At 35.7% G+C, this 25674-nt stretch overlaps 1 long non-coding RNA gene across 1 annotated transcript in view; it reads right to left on the reverse strand.

The window, feature by feature from the left end:
- LOC115237712 overlaps window positions 1-25674 on the reverse strand; it is a 111992-nt gene that overhangs the window by 76139 nt on the left and 10179 nt on the right. Inside the window, exon 4 of the long non-coding RNA XR_003884383.1 lies at window positions 7328-7802. This is a non-coding gene — a long non-coding RNA (uncharacterized LOC115237712). The remainder of the gene's footprint in view (window positions 1-7327; window positions 7803-25674) is intronic.

Raw genomic sequence — 25674 nt, forward strand, 5'->3', positions numbered from 1 at the left:
GCAGGAATGAAGAGAGGAATGCAATGGTCTCGCTAATGTCCCGAATCGAGCGCCTCCTCCCCTTTTTCTTCCTTTTCTACGAAAAAGGGGAACAGGGGTCGCGTCCACTTACGCATCTGTCCACCAGCATCCCTCGGTAAATACGGCATATAATGCATGAAACACGCAGCGGGGACGCGACGCGAGCTCTCTCATAGTAGATGCGTATTGGCCACATGCCGAGAGCGTGTCTGGTACCAGCGACGACCGCAAAGAAAAAGCCCCGGAGATCTTAATCGCCGCACGGAGCCGCACATACAAAAGTCACCGTAACCACGATCGATTTTATTAATCGATGCACGAGTGCAGCCCTTGTTTCGAGTTCGTCGAACGAAAAAATAATAATTATATCGGGAGAAAAATGAATCAGTCCATTAAGCTATATATAAAAAATTATATATATATAAAAAAATTAAGCTATATATATATCAGTATTATAAAATTGATAATGGATTATTATAGATTGTCATTGGAAACGTTTTATGTATATATGTTAAAGCAATAAAAAAATTAAATGATAAAATTACGAATAAATAAAAACCGATAATAAAACCCGGTCTATTATAAAAAATTATTTCAACAATTACGCGCACCGTTAATTAGAAATATAATTTAATAGTTTCTTTCAACACACAATTTCAGATGAAAAAAATTAACTACCAGCAGAATGTAAAGTCCTCCACAATATCAGTGTTGAATAATTTGAATAGCCCGCAGATTGGAATTCTCACTCGAGGACAAGGTCCTTAACAAGACTGGTTCCTTTTTCGAAAACGCACGAATGATTTACGAAGATCTATTTGTAATAACGATCTATTAATAGACTCGTTCTTATAAGACGGCAATTGAGATAACTTTAAATTTATAGGGGCGAAGATAACGGCGGAGATCCGATTCGAGAGTTTCTCTCGATGACTTTTTCTATCGGACTTTCTTTCTCGAGCACCCTTATTATAGGTAATCGCAATGGATACGGGTACGATACGCGTGTACCTATAAGACGTAGATTCTACATTCCGTGAGATCTCTAAACCTGCGGGTAGACTGTGCATTCGTTTAAGAATAACAAGTTTCGTTCAAAGGTATTTTATATCGGTATTATAATCGCTCCTCGAAAAAGTGTTCCTAAAAAAGATTGAGCTTGATAAACCTTGATTGTTTATAAATTGATAGATCTATCTCTTTCTCGCGCAAATATGTCGTATCTATTTTGCAGAAAAAGATGATTCTTAAAAAAACATTCTAACAAAATATACAGTAACGAAATTAAATAATAATCGTACAAAGCTATATAATAATTTATTTGTTAAGGTGATGTCATTATTAAAAGTTGATTTCTCCGAAAATCCCGGATGAAAAAAGAAGAACTGTTTTAAATTATGCGACAGAATTTAAACACGAATCTTTTGAAGAAGAGAGAGAGAATAGAGAGAGAGAGATTATATCTACAATTTATATAAAAGCAATTTTATATAGAGAGAAGTGGAACGATTCTCGACGCGAACACTGTAGTTAAATTATCGAAAAAATTCGTCGCCGGTACATTAAACCGCTGTGTAATTATCTCGCGATAAATAGGGGATAATGAAATATTAAACTTCTCTCTCTCTCTCTCTCTCTCTCTCGAGCGTGTATTAAAAAAATATTTTTCTCCCTATCTTTTCTTTTGCCCTCTTTACGCTTCGCGAGATTGCAAATTATTGCAGCATAGTCGACGACGCGACCGACAGGGGCGTCTTCATAAACTTTCGAGTACTTCGTAAGGAATATTGCAAATTGTTCGTGGCAGGCCGAGGTAAATGGCGGCGAACGAAGCGGCAGGTCCCCAGAACAGGACCTTGGATAATTCCACGAGCGCAATCCGTAATTACATAACCGATGGACACGTCGCTCTAATAGCAATTAAAATTCCGGACTGCAATGAACTTTTAATCGAAGATTATTAACGTGCCAGAAAGGGTCCGCGCGTATTTCATTATTCTTCCCTCAATTTATCGCCCCCGTTTATCGCAAAGATACGTTTTACGAGAAAATTTTTCTCTGTATTTTTTTTAGTTGATGTCTCGATAACACTACTGTAATTGCCAACATTAATTACTTTGATGAATATTTCACTTACATTTCTCATTTAAAAAAAATTTTTTAATATATGCGGCGAAACAAAAACACAAAAGATTAAAAATGCTTATAATTTTAAATAACTGATGAAAAAAGAATCTTTTTAATCTTCGTATAAACTAAATAAATTATTGTATTCTTATTACAAATAGATCATAGACTAATCAATACTTATACTTTATATACATATTTTATTATTCCTAAAATATATTATCTATTTTAATATTCTATAATCTATTAAAATCATACGATTCTACATTCTAAAAGATTTTCGCGTACGATTAATTATATACGATATTATAATCATTAATATTTCTATTTCAATTCCAAGTTTTCTGTAATATATCTAATTTAGTAAGAGGCGAAACAAGATCCATTTGACGGCAGATATTAACTCGGATATTATATTTATCCGGATCCTAATTATGTACCCGCGAGGTATTAAATGAAGCCCCGGGCGCCCCCCTCGTGCGGTAATGGCACTTGTACGGTGTCCTATAGTGGATTACTTTACCCTATAGTGCCTGTACCGGGACACGCCGATATATCCAGGCCAGCTGCCCGGAAGAGCGACCGCGACACTTCCTTCCTGCACTTGCGCGTCCTGTCTATCCACGGTGTCTCGTAGTTCCGATTGCGATCTGTCATACGATCGATACCGAGAATACACCCGGTCATCGATATCCTCGCGATACGCGGCGACACGAGAAAGGAGACGGATGCATTCAACGTGACACGATTTTTCTCATTTCACGCGATTTTGTAAAAAATTGTGAAAAAATTCTACATATTATAATTGATAATTGCAATTTCTTTGATAATATTTGGTTATTTTTGGTTCATCAATTAATTTATGGAAGCTAATTTGCTCTTTCTAATGAAATTAATTATTTTCTGAATATAAATGCATTTTATACGCGTACCAATGAGATTTGCGACGATGAAAATGTTAGGAAACAATGGAAAATAAACTTTTTCATGGATACGTGTTCTAAATCCTCCTCACCTATCAAATATAGAATAGAATAAAATTCCGAATTTCTCAGATTGTCGACCAAAAATGTCTTTTACTAAATGAATTTCGTGTTGTATTTTGCTACGGTTTGACCTTTAGATATGTTAAAGTGTTTCTTTGAAATTCCATTTCTTATTCTATATTGTAAATGGAAAAAAGACATGCCTTTGCTTCAATTAAGTTAAGCTGCGATATCGTTTCTTATATCGATTTAGCAAACGGGCAATCCTATAATTTACGAAACAGAAATAGTTCAGTAATGATATAGGAGAAAAAAGAGAGTGCCACGATATGAATATTTACTGCTAGATATACCTACTCGTGTGAATATAAAGATAATGCAATTTCTATCTCACACTCTGCTAAAAAGAATACCATACCGGTAAAATAATTTCTGCACTCAGAACAATAATTAAAATTTAATAAAATCAACAGAAAAAGATTGTATTAAAAATATATAATTCTTATTTTAAAAAATTCTAATTTAAATGATAAGAAAATATAAGTGATAATATAATTCTACATTTTTTTCTGCTATTGTTTCTCTAAAAAAATATAAAAAATCAGATTAAAGATTAAAATTAATCAATATCTTTCGCACACACAACGGGATTTATGATACATTCTCTCAACTATAAAATATTTAAATAAGTATCTGATCTTAGGTCATCATTTCTAAAGAAGGAAAACTTGAATAGTGCTCAAGTAATACAAGGTAATTCATCGTTGTTATAGAGCAGATCGTACCGAATAGAGGTGACAGTTAAACGTATGACAGGAAACGTAAAAATGCAACGAGACACGTGACTCATCGCAAAGCGATGCGCAGGTTCCCATAACTATCCATTAAACACCAGAAACATATCCCACCTGTACATACGAGGGATGCACCCCGCCCTGTCAAACCGTGCAACAGTGCAATCATCCATCCCTTGCTTCTCGTCCCAAAATCGTGCGTGGGAAGCGGATATATTCGCAGCCCTCCCACGAACACTTTCAACACTTCGATATTTTAATCGTACTGTGTACACACATGAGATGCGCTATAAAAGTCGATATTTCGATCAAAATAGTAAATTTATAATCAATTTTTTTTACTCAAAATGCAATCAACATTATTTTCCAGAGCTTCTTAATTTTTAACACCCGACATCTTTACAATTTTTAAGACTATTAAATTTTAATTGATTTTAAAATTCAAGATGGATCGAAGAAAAAAGTTAAGTAATAATTTCGTGGACAACGGTCACGGCGAAAATATTCCGAAACCATATGTGCGGGATTTTCTCAAGGGCTTCTCGTTCGCGTCCCGCTACAACTATGTCCATTTCATGAGGAATCGTCGCTATTCGAAGGAGGGTTTCCCAAAATGTCTGATCCCGCGATTAGAAGATACTTAAAATAAAAAAAAAAGAAAGAAAACGGGAGACACCCGGTCTAGAATTAATTTGGCCTGATCTCTTATGGCTTCGCAACATCTTGTGTTATTTCTTCGAGGAAAGGTTTCTCAGCACGCGCCTTGCTCGCGATATATTTTGTTGTACATCGTAAAACACTCAATTGCAATCTTTTTTCTATTAAAATAATGAATATCGATATTTTTATTTAATAATACTAATTTATGATAAGATAATAAAATTAAAAATTCTAGATATTAATTCATTTGTAATAAATAAAAATTGCCTTTTGCTGGAAGATCCGTCATTAAAATTGAACAATCCAAAATTTTCCTCGACGTTTCGTAAAGTAATTTCATGTGAAAGAAAACGGGAGACACCCGGTCTAGAATTAATTTGGCCTGATCTCTTATGGCTTCGCAACATCTTGTGTTATTTCTTCGAGGAAAGGTTTCTCAGCACGCGCCTTGCTCGCGATATATTTTGTTGTACATCGTAAAACACTCAATTGCAATCTTTTTTCTATTAAAATAATGAATATCGATATTTTTATTTAATAATACTAATTTATGATAAGATAATAAAATTAAAAATTCTAGATATTAATTCATTTGTAATAAATAAAAATTGCCTTTTGCTGGAAGATCCGTCATTAAAATTGAACAATCCAAAATTTTCCTCGACGTTTCGTAAAGTAATTTCATGTTACAAACTCGCCGATATAAAGTCGATTAAAACAACGTACATACATTTTAAGATCGCTGCCGACTTTCACACAAATAACTACGGATCGCGATAGATATGCACCTCAAAGTCAAGTCCACAGCATTTGTCCGTGTCAACGAACTTATCAGGGGTCAAGAAAGGGTGATAGAACCTTGGCTTTCTTCTTACGCTCTTTATCGTGGCCGTCGCGTTTCACGGCGACATGTCGCCGTGACACCGAATAACGGTGCCACAAAGGGAATAAACGATGGAAAAGAAAACTCTTACGTCGGCTCTAATTTACCGATCGCATAAGCGAACAAAGTAGCTTTCGTGCGTTACATCATATGCATTTCCTCAAGAGGGAATATATCAACACGTGCGTATTCAGGCATCGCGTATATGTGAGTTACGTCAAGAGGGGAAGAAGAAGAAAGGATTATTTCGAAATTATCTTTATTATACGGTATCCGATATCGAGTAATTGATAATTTAATTTTCTATGTTTCTGATAAATAATTGCGGTAAAAGTACTATTGCAAAGACTCAAAGACTTATATGAGAAGAGATATGTTTGATTATAAAATACGCTTGGTTAGATGACTAATAATGTAATTTTGCATATTTCTGACAAAGAATCAAGAGAAAATCAAGTTAAAAATTAAGTTAAGAGAATTTTTAAGCAAACAATTTATGAAAATTAAATATTATTGTCCAATGTATTCAATTATCAAATAAAATTTATACTTCCACAGACTTTCATCACTAGAAGCAATAATCTAACTAAAATTAATAATTATACTGAAGTAATTAAATTATCAATAGCTTAAATCGTCGAAGCATTTAATAGATATTTTCTCTCCCTCGAGCTATCCTATTTTAATATCTTTTCTTTTTTCTTCGCGTTGGAAATTGAGAGAGCAAATTTATTAGCCTCGCGTCCTGGCACGTGCCAGTGGCAGGATCCTCTTACTCGTTACCGGTCATATAAAGACTCATGTACGGGTTCCTCGCGGTGCGCAGAAGCACCGTAATTTTACAGAGCCGGGTATATATATATAAGGTTATTATATTTCCAGAAGAGACGGTCAGCGTCTGATATTTTTCCCGCATATACCGAATTATATTACGAGGCGCACGTAATTAGTAATGCAAAAGACCGAACTATAGCTTATAAAAATTAACAGAAAACATCACTGTAAGAACAGAAAAAAAGTATTTTTGGGATATTTTTCTATATAAGTGACAATTTAAATTTTAGATAGAAAGTCCGTCCTTCATCTACATATCAATTAAATAGGTTTTAAAAATGTTTTACTTTTTATGTTTTATTTTTTAACACAAAACTTTGTTAAAAATCAATAATGTATATAGATGGAAAATTTGCAGTGTACCGTGCATGTTAATACTTTTATAAAAATAATATTAATGTTTTCAAAAATGCGTAGGAACACAAATACAACGCTAGATGTATTTATAAAGTTTCTAAAAATGCATTTTTTATTTTAAATCATATTAATTGAAGTAATCCCTGAGAAAATGTAGAAACGCATAGTTTCTATACTATTTTTTAATAAGATCTTATGTAAAGCATATCGCGCCGATTATATATATATATATATAATAACCCTTCGTATATAACATCGTAACGTATATAATAAATATATAATATTTTTATATCAAGATTTTATATTCTTTATCCTATATTTAATTTGGCAAAATTATGGCGTTGTTTGATATTGACTTTACATTAAAAAGGATTATTAATTCGTGTCGCCAAGTTATCACGATAAAGCCAATTTCTTAAAATTAAATAAAAACAAATAAAAAATGAAAGTTATAAAAATAAGATAGCTAAATAAATGCAAGTAGTAAAAGCGAAAATAGGATACACAAACGTACCCGCATTCTATGATTTATTACGCGTGTTGATATTTCATTCAAATTATTTGATTCATGTCATTTATAAGAGATACAGCACCGATTTCGACGAATCATCTATCAGCTGAATCATGCTTTAAACATGCCGAAAATGATATCATCTGGTACTCACCATAATCGACATTCCTCGACCCTCGGCACCTTCCCGCAGAGCACTCTTCCTGGAATTCTCGATCCTCCGCATACTTCGTTGATTGCCGGAGACCTGAAGCTGAATCTTCGTCGTGTAACACATTACACTCGCGAACGCGACATTCGTACACACTCGCGATGACCTTATTTCGGTATTTTCACGCGCTCACGACGCGTAAACATTCCAGTCCGCCATGATGGACGTCGAGTCGCAAGGTTAAAAGTTGCGCGCTTCCAACAATATCGTCGTCAGATTTTTCACGCAATCCGATCGACGAAACGTTTTGTCTAAACTTGCCGCACATGACACATGCACTCTGCCGTGTTACTTCGACCTTTTAACTCGACGAAGTGCGCGAAACAATCGACAATAACGAGAGAGACGATGCGACGAGCGCGACCGCGAGACGTGAATATGCCGACAGGTTGATGCGCGAAGTTAGCCGCAGCGATCTCTGAAAAGTGAAAAGTTTGATCAAATAAATATACTTTCTTAAATTAAAAAAAAAAACGTAGATTTTACTAAAAATGTTTAAAGCATAAAAATAAATAAATAAATAATTATATATATATGTATAATATATTACTTATTACTTATTAATAATATAAGAGAGAGATGAAGGGGGGAAGGGGAGAAATAAAAATTATATAGCATACAAAGCAAAGCGCGCAATCACATTCGTCGAGCGTTACGGTTCGCCTTTCTCGACATTTGCGCTTGCAACGGCATTATCGTCGTTGCCAATCCGCGAGATTAGTCCTCATAATAATGCACCTGCCTCACGAGGACGCGGTACATAGGCGGCACAATTAACCCCGAGATGAGAATTACCGACGCGAGAGCGCAACCCGATAGCGATCTTACGTTATGTACAAGCCGTGCGCATACTGTCGTCTGGCACGAAGGCTCTCCGCGATGATTGTTTCGTTAAGAATTAATCGCCATCTTTATCTCACATTAATCTGAAATCGCGGACGAGAAATTCGAAGTTTCGAAGATGAGCAATAATTAATCAAGATCGATCACAGCTAGAAATACCTAGAGGACATATCTAGGCAAAAGAATACTTTCACGTCGAAACTGTCGATTTTATAGAATATATGTGATAGAGAATGATAAATTATATTTCAAATTCATAGTTTTTTCTAATTTTATTAAATTGATTCAAATATTTTAAATTATGTGAATAATTTATTTAAAACAGTTAACTTTCAATCTCTTAATTTAATTAATTTTATATGTAGGCGAATTGAGAAACAGATCGGGAAATTTAACTTTTTATAGTTATAATAGAAATTGAATGATATGTGTGTGTAGGGGGGGGGGGTGGATTTTACCTAGAAGAAATTATGATAATCGATCCTGTATGTATGTGTATTATTAGAGAGAAAGAAAGAGAAAGAATATAGGTATTTATACATATTTACACAAGCGTTGTTGACTATATGTGCCTAATCACCACTGATCACGCGATTGGCGCGCGATAACAAAACAAATATTTCTGCTAACGTTCCAAAACAACTGTACGAGTAGCAAAATTATTACAGAGGAAAGTAAATTTCTCATACTTATACGCTGTTATAAGATAGTACATTTATATTATCTTTCTCTTTGAAATTTCTCTCACATATCGCATTATATATAACGTTAATCAAGAATTATTTTACGAAATATATATTTTCTAACATTATCTTTATAATTGCGTATAATTACGATTTATCATTATAAAAAGTAAATATTCAATCCATTACAATGATATACGAAATACGATGTACGCGCGATATTATATAATTGTGACATAATAAATAATTCTATATTGTAATTATGCTTCATAATCAAATTAATATATCTAAACAAATTTTATAGATACATGCAATAATATATTGCATAAGTATTAATCGATTATAAAACGATTCATTATGCGTCCATTTTAATTGTCAGGAACGTGAAATTAACCTCGGTTTGAATTAATCACAGTCGATACGAAATATTCTCCGCTCCGATGCATATAAATTAATATATATGTCGTATGATCGATATTTAAACATCTTCTATATCCTAATTAGCGCTGATTAAATTCTGTGAATTATACATGCTTTCAAAGAATAGTAGCTTCGTCCCATTAGCATCGAAATAAATTCACACTGTTCTAGATATTAATATAGCAGACGATATAAATTAAATCTGACACAAGAGGAGATTAAACCGAAAATCGGATTACAAGATTCGGTAATCTTGACGATAACACATTCCAAAGATAGAACCGTGAATGTCCAATTCGCATATTGCGTTGACGCTACAAAATTTAGACGATTCAAAGTAAACTTTCTATTAATTTTCTCACCGGATTTAGCGAATAGAGAGAAATATAAAACTGATAATATATAATTGTCGATCAATTGAAATGTTAATTCTTTCGATATATCGTAAGGTCCATATATTCAAACTTATCAATATATTATATAACAGCAGTTGATAACAATAAAATTAAAAATTAAAGAATTAATAAAAATAGACAATAAGTGCGGGTTACATTGTTGAAATGAATATTCTATTTGATGTCGCGCGGAAAAAAGATCTGAAGTTAAATTCTGATTTTTTGAACGATTTGAAAAGATTCATATTGATTTTTCTTTGCACGAAATTATAAGTCTCAAAAGGAAATTATCGTTAAATGTTAACATTAAAGTTTTTCTAACGAAATTCACGCCTAAGGATATGATACTGCGGCGTGTAGTACGCGAATAGTAATCGGAATAAGTAATTGACGACAGCCCAATCTCGGCAATTGCAGGCCGGTCGGCATTACGCTGTCACCGAAACCCCAGTGACCTGTCATTCAAGTGTCACATAAGAGAGACAAGAAGAAAACATACCCCTCGTAACAACAGAAAATCGAGAGATCGCAGATCACGCGTCATAGGGAAGAGGCGGAGTCTGATACAGCGTTACGTCACCTCTCGGGGAAAAGTTGACAAAGGAACGAGAGAAGATCAATGGAGATGCGTTACGTGTTATCGAAATCCGACCCTCGTTCAACAATATAATGGGATATTAAATTAACATTGAAATCATTACTTCGAGAAAATCTCTCTCTCTCTCTTTCCTTTTTATTATAATATTCTAAGATTTTTTCTAATATGCAAAATAATCATGTAATACGCACGAAATATTATATAAATCTCCCCAAAATTCAGATTACCTAAATATATACAGGGTGTTCAAAAAAAAACCATTCAATATTTATATGGTAGATAAGACACATTATACTGAGTAAACATAGCTCAACCGTTTCTGAGATATAAACATTTTTATATATTAGCATCTCGATTGACTTACCGGCTTCTACGTGTCGCATGCGACGTGAGAAAAAGATAATCTGTCTAAATCTTAATCTCGATATTTACAGATGTTGCACATCCTCCTTCCATTTCCATACACGCTTGGCGTCTTACAAAATCGCGAATTCTCTCGAAAATTCCAGGTCTCTGTCGAATTATTCGACAAGCACGCTGGATTCGGTCACGTAATTCTTCTAACAATAAGTCATTTATCGGCGAAGAATACATTATGCTTTTCAAATAACTCCGTAATACGCTGACATTTTCAACACGATACTTTGTAACTGTGTAATCACCAAATAGATCCGCAATCGCCGGTTGATGACAACTGACTGATTGCCGATGAAATCTTTTATTATGAAGTATGTATGGAAATTGAATGAAAACATTCAGAGCGCGGTTTATAAACACTGAGGTAAACATCGCATGCGTAAAAGCCAGTAAGTCAATCATGATGTTAACATACAAAAATGTTTATATCTCAGAAACGATTGAGTTTTCGACTTATATTTAGTAATATTTTTTTACTCAGTATGGTTTGTGTCCTATCTACCATATAAATATTGAATGGTTTTTTCTTTAACATCTTGTATAAATATATAAATATGAATAAATAAATATAAAGATAATACAAATTTTGTCCGCATACATAATAATCTTAACATAAGAAATTTTGAAAGAGCCACATTAATAAAAGAATCTGTGTTTGCAAATAAAATGTGCGATTAACGGCAATTCTACGACATCCTATTAATATGTTTTCGGAAAGCCATGCAAATAAAGTGTCAACGCAAAACAATGGGGCTTTTTGTCCAACAAGTTTTATCGTTTCTCCGGCGAAGCTTGCTTGCTTTTTATTAATTGCAAGTCGCTTGCAAGAAACATCGAAGTTGCTCATTTAGCCCGTAAAAACTCTTTATCAACAAAGTTGCCTGCTAGATCGAAACACTAGATTATAAAGTTCTAGCACGATACGGCAACTTTCGTGGCACTAAGGTTTTTCACGTCTCGTTATCGTACATTATTACGTCTACGTAAATCTGCACTCTTAATATTGCACAATCAAGGAATATCTTAATCCATTTGTCCAGCAATCATCAATTTTATAATGCGAATAAAAATAATAACTACGATAATCAATAAATGCATCTATCCTATAATTCTGTTAATAATAGCTAGATTATTTAATGTAGCGTTTTATCTCGGAAGAGAACAAAATAAATGGTAATATAAAAAGAAAAAATTATAACATCGAGTAAAAATATTTCGTGACGAGAGGACACGTTATCATAAATCAGCGTTCCACATACCGGGTGCGATCGCCTAATCTGTGATCGTTTAATCGCGTAACACGGTACGTGCGCTGGCCGGATTTACGTATTCGTGCCAGAAGGAGGTGAAAGTGTAACACTGTGTCGCGGATAAATGATTACCAGAAAATTGCAGTTCACGTCGACCGGCCAATCCATTTCGTAGATCGCTGGGTCCTTTATTCTTTTTCTTTTCTTCTTTACTTCCTTCACTTAGGCGTTTCTATCCGTTTTTTCTTTCCAACGACACGGTCGATCGATGCGTTAAACCTTCGCCGAACGATTAGAGCGTGTAGATTGCACGCTATTTTGCGAGCAAGCAAACCGCGATAGTTGTAAGTACCGCTGTGTGTACGTTATAAAAAATAAGAAAATGCAATCGCGTTGGAAAAGCAAATTCACGATCTGCGATAGAAAAAAATTTTCTCTCTTTCTCGCGACAGAGAATTAAATAATATTTTAAGACACGGTTTATTTTACTCAATAAATTTTATTTACGAAATCATTATATTGTGTATTTTATATGTATATTCGATTTATTATATATCATTTATATAAAGTTACTTAATTAAATACATCAAATAACACACGATGTAATTTAGCAAGTATTAAATATAATTTAAACGATAAGAATCAAATTGGGAAAATAAATTTAATAAAGTGTGAAATTATTGTATATATATATATATACATATATATATACCCATACGCGAGATAAATATTGCATTTGAGAATTTAATAGACTTTTTCTAATGATAAGAAAGAAAGGCTCGTTAGATCCACAACTAATACATTTTTCTGAAAAAAGTTCCCACGAAGAGGCGTCATACGCCATCGACGAACGTTTACAGGTTCCCATGGAAAATGATAGGCCTCCCGCAACGACACTAGGCACCAAGGTGCGCATTATAGTATCTCCGTATTTACGGCATTGCCTCGGCATTTATTGAAATAACGACATATGGCGCGTGCATACGCTCTGTTGTGTGGCACGTTGAACGGCAATTATTTCAATTCCCGTGCAAGTAAACGCGGATACGTCGAACGTGATATTAGAATAAATTGCGGAACGGGGATAGCGAATGCCGCCGGAAATATGTAAACACAATGGTATCGCGAAATATATAGTATAGTCGCTCTTGTATGTTCCTTCAATAAAATATTCACCCAACAACGTAACATATTTACGATCGTATCCTTAATCACATCTTTCAATATGTGAATTATTTGTATAATTTTATATCATTTGTCCAAATTAACCGAAATAATATATAATACTGTTTTTGCAAATTAATCGTATAATTAACTGCGAAAAGGTTATTATATTTATATGTTTGGTATGAGAATAACCGCTGATACCTTTCACACACACATTTTAATTTTTAATCTTCATAATTTTCATAATTAAAATTATGTTTGACTTTTCTGTCAATTGTTAAGTAATAAAGCAAGCGCCTTGAAATCGGACGAAAAGAAGGGTTTTGCCTAAATAATATTATATAATCCTGCAGAAATTTTTAAAATTTCTTTTGCATCGAATCTCACAGTTTTTTCACAATTATTTCGGATCTCTTTTCCATTATTCTGCGCACCCCTTGCCATTCGATTCGGCATTTTTTTACGATGCCCATCATTATGCAACGATAGGATAGTGGGTGGGTGCGAAAGGGATCGTCGAGGCCTCATTCAAGGGCCCACCTGTTGCGATCTCCACCCCTGAATATCCTTCGATCAGTATACCGGTGTTCCACGAATTTCCAACCAGGAGAACGCGACGTGTCCTTTGTCAAAATTCGTTCGCTTCGTATTTATTAGGGATAGAGAAGAGAAACGGCGTCGGTATTATTGATTTTCGCGTAGTCACGCGTAACAAGTGTGTGCGTGCGATGAATAAACGCAATGTAGAAATTTCTATGCGCGATACAAGACAAAAATAACTTCGTAGCTGGAAACTCATCGTAGCGCGTTGTGCGTAACGAAAGTTTTCCGTGCTCCCCGAGCCGAGTCTCGACAATGGCTATCAATTATTCAAATCGATTGTCTTGAGTCTTGATTCTGCGCAACATTGTACGTGTGCGTTGGGCGAATGGGAAAACGAAGAAAAACGAATGCCGGCGCTGCTACGGGGAAAATTGGAGCGCGTGCATTGTAAAAAAAAAAAACCCGTTCGCAAATGGGGGGATTTCGTGCTTTAATACCACGTTATTTTGTAATAGTTTCCGAGAGAGAGAAAGGGGTATATTATTTTGTGGAGGATAATACACAGGTTTCCGAGAACACGCCGCTGCGAATAATTAATTTACAATGCGTCCGTACACTTTAAAAGCTATCGTTTTAATATACCGAAGAAGAAATCGATTCATTCTAAAGAAAAATCGCAAGATATAATATTTCTTCTCTATATTAAACTCTGAATTATTTCTTGAAATGGTATTTTTAGAGAAAAAATATAATTAATTATAATAAATAAATAAATGAAGTTATAGCGTAAAGTTATGTGTGTAAAAGGTACTCTAAGTAATCTTTAATTGTCGATTTATTTTTTACCGAATAGCTTCACATAAGGATAATTTGATAACCCTCGAAGGATCATACAGAGCGCAGTTCCCATCGGAAAAAAGCTTAAGATCGCCCGTAATTAATAGACATCGTTCTTTTGTTACCATGAGATCGCATCGCGATTGTCTCTCTCAACGATAGATAACAATAAAGCACTCGATGATTGCGTCCGTTCGCACGTACGATGCCCGAAAGACTGTTATCAGAGAGCGTCTTTGTAGTGGCCGCATTGTTACGGTTAAAACGAGGCAACGTTCCCTTGCACAGACAAAGAACGCCGCGTCGATCCGATCGAGGCACTTGTAAGACAAAGCAACCACTTTGTTCTCGAAATTTAATGGCGTAGCCTTTTTCCATTCCAAATCACCACCTGTTTGTGAGAAAAATGTCGCCCGGCGCATTTAATGCAGCATATATTATATCTATGTCTACATTAGACGAATTAATAAAGAAGGGTTTTGCCTAAATAATATTATATAATCCTGTAGAAATTTTTAAAATTTCTTTTGCATCGAATCTCACAATTTTTTCACAATTATTTCGGATCTCTTTTCCATTATTCTGCACACCCCTTGCCATTCGATTCGGCATTTTTTTACGATGCCCATCATTATGCAACGATAGGATAGTGGGTGGGTGCGAAAGGGATCGTCGAGGCCTCATTCAAGGGCCCACCTGTTGCGATCTCCACCCCTGAATATCCTTCGATCAGTATACCGGTGTTCCACGAATTTCCAACCAGGAGAACGCGACGTGTCCTTTGTCAAAATTCGTTCGCTTCGTATTTATTAGGGATAGAGAAGAGAAACGGCGTCGGTATTATTGATTTTCGCGTAGTCACGCGTAACAAGTGTGTGCGTGCGATGAATAAACGCAATGTAGAAATTTCTATGCGCGATACAAGACAAAAATAACTTCGTAGCTGGAAACTCATCGTAGCGCGTTGTGCGTAACGAAAGTTTTCCGTGCTCCCCGAGCCGAGTCTCGACAATGGCTATCAATTATTCAAATCGATTGTCTTGAGTCTTGATTCTGCGCAACATTGTACGTGTGCGTTGGGCGAATGGGAAAACGAAGAAAAACGAATGCCGGCGCTGCTACGGGGAAAATTGGAGCGCGTGCATTGTAAAAAAAAAAAACCCGTTCGCAAATGGGGGGATTTCGTGCTTTAATACCACGTTATTTTGTAATAGTTTCCGAGAGAGAGAAAGGGGTATATTATTTTGTGGAGGATAATACACAGGTTTCCGAGAACACGCCGCTGCGAATAATTAATTTACAATGCGTCCGTACACTTTAAAAGCTATCGTTTTAATATACCGAAGAAGAAATCGATTCATTCTAAAGAAAAATTGCAAGATATAATATTTCTTCTCTATATTAAACTCTGAATTATTTCTTGAAATGGTATTTTTAGAGAAAAAATATAATTAATTATAATAAATAAATAAATGAAGTTATAGCGTAAAGTTATGTGTGTAAAAGGTACTCTAAGTAATCTTTAATTGTCGATTTATTTTTTACCGAATAGCTTCACATAAGGATAATTTGATAACCCTCGAAGGATCATACAGAGCGCAGTTCCCATCGGAAAAAAGCTTAAGATCGCCCGTAATTAATAGACATCGTTCTTTTGTTACCATGAGATCGCATCGCGATTGTCTCTCTCAACGATAGATAACAATAAAGCACTCGATGATTGCGTCCGTTCGCACGTACGATGCCCGAAAGACTGTTATCAGAGAGCGTCTTTGTAGTGGCCGCATTGTTACGGTTAAAACGAGGCAACGTTCCCTTGCACAGACAAAGAACGCCGCGTCGATCCGATCGAGGCACTTGTAAGACAAAGCAACCACTTTGTTCTCGAAATTTAATGGCGTAGCCTTTTTCCATTCCAAATCACCACCTGTTTGTGAGAAAAATGTCGCCCGGCGCATTTAATGCAGCATATATTATATCTATGTCTACATTAGACGAATTAATAGATATTTTAATAATTATCTTCAATTAAGTAATTTGTGTGCACAATAATGACAAATTAATTTAATAATTGGAAACGTAGTTGATATTGTGACAATTATATAGAAGATATTAATACGAAAGTTATTACGAAAATGTCATCGTAAACATATAAATAAATTACAGAATAACATATGTATATCGCGTTAATGTTGGAATTAAAATATAAACAATTCAATATTATAAATATAAAATTAAAATTATTAAATTTTGTTTGATCAATATAATTGTAATAATTAATTGCAAAATGCATTTTATACGGGGAGATCAAAATTTGAACATTACCTTTTCTACTTCGAGCACAAAACGCGTTCTCGTTACTTGCGAAATAACAGAATACGATGGAATTGTATCATATAGATTCTTTAACGCGTGGATTAAAATTGCGAAATTTTGTTTCTACGCCTTGTTAAACTGTTAATTATACTTCCGCGTAGCGAGCTGCGGAAATTGAGACGTCAGACGATGAGAATTGAGCGTCGCCCGATTCATCATTCGGAGGGTTAACACCGGTTATGTCGGTGGGATAGCTTCGCATTTAAGCCCCTCGTAGTCGATTCAATTCCGATCGCCGTATCGCGTTCGCCCTACGACCGCAATAATTTATCGAATTCCTGAAGAACGAATCCAATAACCGTCGCGATTACGACGACGACGACAAACCATTTGGCTTGCGAGCGAAGATCCCAACGCGCGCTGTATTTATAGGTTTCAATTAAAGAATCCAAACGGCCGCGCGATCGGACGGCAATTATTTTTTATTTCATTGACACGTGGAAGCCCGGAGGCAGATGTCCGAATGACTCGCGTGTGGGCAATTAACTGCCCGATATTAGCGTCATATAAAGCCATAAACTGTAGATTTCTATTCTCTCATTAGAGGCATTCGAATATTACGCAAAGATAAAAAAAATGATCTGTATTTAACAACAATATGTCCCTATTTTTATACTTAAATTATTATTTTTTATTTTTATAATTTTATATTTTTATCTTGTATAAAGTAGCAAGAAAGTTATATACGCGATTCTCTGTAACGCGACAATTTTTTTTTGGCGAAACATCGTGTATGTAAAGACGAATAAATAGCAAATGACATTGCGTTACCCAATTCTTTTTTTATCCTTCGATCCGTAAGAATTTTTCGTGTCTCTCCCTGTGTCTCATCCAATCTACCCTTGATGTCTTACCAGCGGGATGGTAAGTACCCTGTCGGGCATCCCCCCAACCCTACGACGTAAAGCATCCATATCAATAACGTTTATTCCATTTCGTAGCGTGACTGGAGATTTTGTGCGTTTCGAGGCACCCTTTCGAAAGACCGGCTGTTTGTCTTGAGGACGAGAATATCGCCCCATAGCGCTAGTAAAGTGCGGTGTAATGGTGTCCCGCCGCAGGCATACTTAGCTAATTAAACCGTATCGTAGATATTCGTTTCGGCGGATTAAGTTACGAAGAGGGCACGCGATCGTCTCGCAGCTGCGAACAGTTCGATACACTGTCGAAGGAAATGCCGAAAAATTTTCTTTTGTCAAACCGTCCGATCAAAGCGAATGACTTTCCAAGCCCCTTTTTTAATCAAATATGATATTACAATATTATACACTCTTCTTACCATTTGCAATGCAAACTGAAAGTCACACGCATGATATACATCTGTATTATTTAATATAAATACTTTTCACAAGAAAAGACATTCCTTAATTCATTTCCTAAGGTAGTTGATTAAAGTAAAATTTCCCATTCACATTGTAAACTAAATGAGTAAAGGGAAATGTAGTTAAGATATAAGATATAAGAAAAAGATTTTCGAGATTCTCTCTCTTTCTTTATCACTATAATATATTCTTCACAAATAATGCTCGAAACAAAAAATATATCAACATATAAAAAAAATCTTGTTTATATTATAAATTTATTTTATATTATATATATTAATCTTTTATACGTTTCAATAGTTACAACTGGAAAAGTTAGATAAAAATGCTAATTAATTTCATTGTTATATTTTTTGATCTAAATTAATATCTTGTAAAATTTTTTGCAAAAAGTTCGCATAAAAAAAATAAGAATTAAAATTTATTGAAAATATTTAAATACGTGAGAATTTCAAGAACTAACAACGTTGGTAACATGCAACATATATACACGTACACAGAGCGATAGATAATAGATAATAGATATAAGTACGTGCTCGGTGCGTAATAGCATTTGCGGGACACATCTGTCGACGCATGCTATGTATGCTAGAGATAAGATCTATGGACTAGTCTAATCGATTATGCGCGTTCAATCCGCCCGCACGCCTTCCAATATTATCATTCTTCGACCTTAACATTTGAATGGATAAAATTCGTCGTTAAATCCAGAATGAAAAATGACAACAGAAAGCGTTGATAAAATGCACATTGAATGTACGAAGAGATATGTATGTGTATATGTATTTACATAGTTTCTCGCAGATTCTATTTATTTAATAAATGAGTGTAATTATAATAGTCCTATTTCTGTCAAGACACTTGTTATTATGATAATAATAATTCAAATTATAAATAATAAATATATATCAATAATGATAAATAATTTATTAGTATAATATTTTTTGGACATTATTAAAATAAATAAAATAAGTCTTTTAGAGATTGAAAAGTTGTATGAGATCACGACATCTGTCTGGAGCATTACGGGAATACATTTATCCTAAGCATAGGTTAATTAAAGGCTGGCCACGTAATAGCCTCATTTATCAAAGCCACACTAATCTAAATTGGAGTCCAGGCACGTATACAGTCATAAGAAGCAGATCCGGCTGCTTTCATTCTCGATTTCACTATCGCTATCTCAAGGTCGCATAACTGTCACTGCATTGCATGTAATTTATAATCCTAGTATTTCATTGAATCTAATGTTGCTATAAAATTCAGGATATTGATACGATGAGAAAGTGAATCGAATATTCAACGGAAATAAGGTAAGTGTCGGCGAATTCCGAAATTCCCCTTTAAGCGAGAAGAAGGTCGCGGCGATAACTATTATTACAACCTCGAGTTAGATAGGGGTTTAGGATTGCGGAACCTTGGCTCGCCGCGAATCGGCCTTGAATGCCAATGTTAAGCCCGCATATTTCAGCCGATGTTACGACGGTTTAGACAGTCAAATTGAGACACGCCGTCGAATGACGATACAGAAACGAAGACACAGGTGCGAAATTGACATGTACAAGAGACAATTTATTTTTCGCGACAAGGATCGACGTGCACAGAGTCGAAAACATTATTATTTAGTCAATGTTCGTACATTAAGAAGGTTGTACGTTGTTAATCATCAAGTTCTTCTATCTTGGCAATTTTTGACAATGATTCGATTTAGTCCTCTTATAAAATTAATTTTCCTTACATTATTGTGTTATATATTGCTATTATTGTATAATAATTACAAGTTAGATAGATTACTCTTTTTAAAAAAAAAGTCCTAGAAAATAGAAGCAAGCCTGTTCCAAATCGTAAATTATTACAATATCTAATCACTCTAATACGCTCTTTATTTACATGCCGATATAAGCTTTTTTAATTAATGTGACATGAAAAAAAAGAAATGGGAAAATTAAATTTTATAATTAAAAATATTTTTAACCTTTGATATATTCGATGTAATAAAAGCGCAGCTCGTAGACGTGTTCAAAATGGACAGGTAATAAGCGCCTCGCGCGAGTTATATTAAATTAGTCAGAGTTATTCTTTATTGCTTCTTTGAAACTAAACGAGCAATTTAGTATTCGAGAGATGAGGAATACTCCAGCATCTCTCCGAGAGATCGTTTACGATACAATTTCGATGTCGCAATCATTGACACTTCACCGACGAAGCATTTCCTGGACAATAGAAACATCTCAAGGCGATCGCGTCGTTTCGTTCCGAGAAATTCCGAAGTCGGTCATGAATTTTATTACAGCTATCGAATCGAAAGGGATGCGCTCCATTTGCGACGGGATTTTACGTGTCTCTCTCTCTCTCTCTCTCTCTCTTTATATACTGTGACACGACAAACGCAGATCCCGACGCGTGCCACGACCGGGGACCACGAATTATAGAATTCCCTCGTTCCGCATCGAATTCACTCGTCCCTCGCGATTGATCTCTCGCCCGGAAACTCACCCCTCGTTTCTAGAGGGTGACAATAAACTTTCGATTGCCCCTGCAGCTCTGCAGCGTGCCGCTGCATTTCGCATGACGCCACGATAAATACGACCGACAATTTGATGTACGATAACTATCTTTAGTACAAGAAATCTACTTTTCTTTTGTATCAAAAACTGCATATATTTATATTTATTTATATAACAAACACGTAGAATAATTGTTATTATTGCGTGAAATATAAAATGTTTGCATACTTATTAGCATGCTCTATTGAGAAATAAGATGTTACAATTACATATTTTACAGCTCGCAATCTGTATTTAATGTATCAATAAAAATATAAAATTATAATATATTAAAGCAGGAAAACTTTATTTATTCATATTAAAAATGTTTTATCATAATAATTATGTCGTCAAATAATCACTTCTTACGAAATTGGTTGCTTACCAATTATTCTTATAAATTATTTTTTTATGTTCGACTAAATATGGCATCGTTTAACCCGATTGTCGGAACCTACAAAAGGAAAATGTGCGTCATAATAGTTAGAAGAGTGCCATTCGGCACTATACCCGGGGGATACTTTTATACCGCGTCTGCGAAGGAAAAGTGATTTACTTCGGGGGCATAATAAGCGAGGGGAGGGGCGCGAGATATGTGCGGCACGCGTCGTGATTTTGTAGCAAAGGGTGCGAAATGCTGTTCGATCTGGCATGCTGCCGCAAAGCCCTCGTGAATTCACGGACCGTCGAGCATACCGAGGAGGTACGGAGACATAAGGCACGCCGTTTGCTGCCGCGGGGTGCGCGTGTAGATTTATGGCCACCGTACTTTTCCCGTGCTATCGTGACGGAAAAAGAGATACGCGTGTTCTGTTCATTTGCTTCGCCGCCGATAACAGAATGGAGTATTTGTTCAACTACCAGTTACTTTGTAATTCGTAATGTGTATATAATTACAACGTATAATTCTTGAATAGATTATTAATCAATATGCGACGTGTATGTATTCTTTCGTTAATAAACTTAACGCCTATAAATTTATAGTCATGTATCCGTAAAGAAAAAGAGTAATAAATATTATGACGAATTCCTATCAACAGATTATTTGTGTGATGATTCTCACGAGGTTAATAATAATCAGTCGTAATATATCTCTATTCTCTTTCTTGCATTCCTTATCATTCTACACGAAGAAAAAATATTACGAAAAGTTAACGTTACGTTGCTAAATTCTCACGAACAGGTATGCGACATGTGTCTTTCGCGTGGTGTTGTGAAAATTTCCCAACGATATAATTAGAATTCGAGAATTGCAATTATTTACCCCTAAAACCCCGATGAGATACCGCGAACGCATTTCCTGCGTAATCCTGGTTTCCGCCAATCCTCATATGTCCTTGCGTGTCGAATTTTTTACCGAGACGCTATTATTACATGCATTATAACATACCGTTATTACACGCCACCACACATTTTACAAGGCAACTGTTGGTGTTTTTGCCGCGACGTAATGCATTCTGCTCTTCTAACGAGATTATCGATATACTTTCAACTAGTGTTGTCAATATCCGAGTACCCGAGTATTTGTTTATTTCAATATAATTAGGCAACTGACTATTAGAAAGCTACATACTTTCTAATTAAATGGTAATTTAATGAGTTTTTAATCGATTCTATTATCTCTCTCTCTCTCTCTCCCTCTCTCTCTTGTTATTCTATGCATAAAATATTAGATGAAATGATTATAAGATCCGACAAGATCACTGAAAACTAAATACTTTGCCATATATATACACGGAGCTTTTCATAATTCGCGTCCATTAATCACAGAACGCTATTCTTTAATGAAGAATATATAATAATATATCGGAAATATATAATTATCGGTGACTTCAAATATCAGAATATTCGAGTATTACTTATAATTTTTGATATATAGATATTACGAGCATGTCTTGCGATTTTAATATCCAGATAGCTGGATAATATCGAAGATATAATTAACTATGTATTCGCGTACTATTCAGAAAGCCGGGCTTACCCGGGTAATACCTACGCAAATTTTGGTGACGGATAGACATCCGTCAATTTAGAATAGAGATATATTCGGCTTATAGCATTACTTTCAATATAGTATACTCTTCGTCTTTACAATTCGAATATAAACATTTTAAATAATACAAAATTAAAATTAGTTCAATAATTATGTCATCTGCGAGGAAATTGACGAGATACCACGGACTTCCGCATCGTAACGGACGAGAGCTGAAGCATACGAGTGATAACGAGTGCGCGAATGGAGCGTAACGGCTCGTTCGTCGCGGGGGAGGCAGCGAGGGGTGGTGATGCAAAGAGCACCAAACGTGGCACCCACATTGACTGTGCGTGGTGGGGAATTAATTAGTTAACCGTCAAAACGGTCACCGGTCGCTGTGGAAAAACCGGTAAGCGAATTCGAATCTGTGCGCCGATGCGATTGTTTTCGAGCGTGGGAGGCCGTGTCATTCGTCGCCGTTATCTGCAAACGGTGTCGATGAAAAAGAGAAAGAGAGAGAGAGAGAGAGAGAGAGAGAGAGAAACAGAAGCAGATTTATCCCGCCGCCACCAATGGCGTGATACCGGAGGCTTGTCTATCGGTTCGACATCGCACAAACCACGGGACGCGCGGCTGTTTATAGTGGGGGTGCTGACGAAGCGTAGTGGGGTACAACGGCAGGATGTAGGTGATGCCGCTCCAGAGAGAGAGATACACCGGATCGGGTGAAGAAGGTGGGGATACTCGTGCGGGTCGGAGATGTACCCTCTCCCATGAAACCCGGCCGGGTTCCCCAATCCGATGTGGTAGGGTGTATGGCGTGTACGGTGCGACGTGGAGGGGCGACGAGATTGTCGGGTTGGCATCGAGGTGGCGGCAGGAACCTCGGGACGCAAGCTACAGAGCGGAGTGAAGGGAAGATCCGGGCATACGAGCGAACACGGGGTGGGGAATGGACAGACGAGACGGTGGAGCCCGAACACGTGCATAAAACTCGACACGGAGCCTAGTTAGGGTTAGTTTGCGACCGGACGAGCGACTGTGCGCTTGCGTGACCCTCGGAGGGCTCCTCTCCTCTCTTTCTCTCGCTTCGTCATCAAGGGTGTCGCGTTACGCTCTCCTCTTCCCATCCCGCGCGGTGCGCCCGCTCGCAAGCAGCAAGCATGAACCGAACCTCCGAGGGTCCCGCGACCTTCAGCCCGGTTTTCCCGAATCGGGACCGCGCCAGATTGAAGTCTCTCATCCGGCACGCAACGATCATCCGCCGTTACGAGAATCGCCGAGGATCACGGATCCAAAGAATGGATGAACGGAGGAGCGAAAGAAACGAGAGGTACGAGGTACTGTTGAACACTTGCTGGAAGGAACATCTCCGAAAAGGATGAAGATTGTTCTTAGGATCGTTCGTCCTCGGTGAATCGCTGATTCGGAGATAAAGAGACGAGGGAGGACGGAAGATGGCAAGACAACCACAGTAAGTACATGATAATCGAACACCATGTATGATCCATGTAATATCGTCGTGGAAACCTTGAGTAAAAAATACCATCAGCTAACATCGATGAATATCAATATCGTCATTGACGTATTATAAAAACGTCATTGTGGTTGTCGGCTTCTTGACCTCGTCCTTCATTTCTACAACATACGAACCAACAGTACAGAAACAGGAAGTTGCAAGGCGAACAAAATAAATCTTAAATTAACTACGTACCGATAACAAGTAGAAATGAAAAAATGAGAGAGAAAGAGAGAGAGAGACATAGAGTACTGATACTCAAAGTACAACCAGTATTCAAAAGACGCTCGGTGAAGATAAATGACCGCATTTTGCGGTAATAGAAAATTTTCATTCCTGCATACTTCTGCATTAAACAGCATCAAAAATTATCGAAGAGGATAATCACCGGTGTGATTATGGCAACAACAAGATGAATAGATATCCAAAGACATCAATTATTACACAATATTCCGATTCTTAATATTTTTTCATTATGCATATTGATGAGAATGTTTTCACAAGCGTCTGAATCAAAGATATCAATAACGTGAATAATATTCCAAGAAAAACTTGACAATAAGAATATATATATATTAACAGATCTTTAAACCGATCGCAATACAATCTCTGGTGTCAGTCAAAATGTACATTTTTTGGCAATCAAGCATGCCACAATTTTCGACACTTATGATGCAGCATATTGATAATCGGATCTAATATAAGTTCATCATACGAGAAACTATTCGGGTAAGTACTTTATTAAAATTTATGATTTAATCTGAAATATATATAATGCTAAAATATATTCATGAATGTAATGAAAAGTATCAATTTTGAATATGTATATATGATATATTTATTTTGTGTTAAAATATACATATTCTGAGCATTCTTATTCGTCATTCGCAAATATATTTTGGTCAATATTCTAAAATATTAAAACATCTACAATTATCAAAAAAATTATAGATTAGATCCGAGAAGAATCGCGTTGCTGTGTCATATCATCTACTTTCAATGACTACAACGATTATGATGATAACAACGATCACCGGTGGAAGACATCTCTAACTGAATGCAATCTTTTAAGATAATATGGTATGTCATAATCCATTTTAATACTCGGAAAAATATTTCACCAACTCGCGATAATGCAATTTTAATTGAATAATGTAAATAATATAAATATTTAATAGTGTACGAGAATATCTATATTCATATATGTATAAGTTACTTTATATTCGTTAATAAGTATCCACATAAATTACGTTAATTATAGTCTAGCAAAAATTAAGAAGACTGAAGTAAATCAAAACAAAAAGAAAAAGGCTCATTAGAATTTAAACGCGTATACGTAGTAGAATTATAGTCTATTGATAAAAATTTTAAACATTTTGATTTTAATTTAAATTTTAAA

The sequence above is a fragment of the Formica exsecta genome, unplaced genomic scaffold (genome assembly GCF_003651465.1).
Source record: "Formica exsecta isolate Colony F162 unplaced genomic scaffold, ASM365146v1 scaffold308, whole genome shotgun sequence".
NCBI lineage: Eukaryota > Metazoa > Arthropoda > Insecta > Hymenoptera > Formicidae > Formica > Formica exsecta.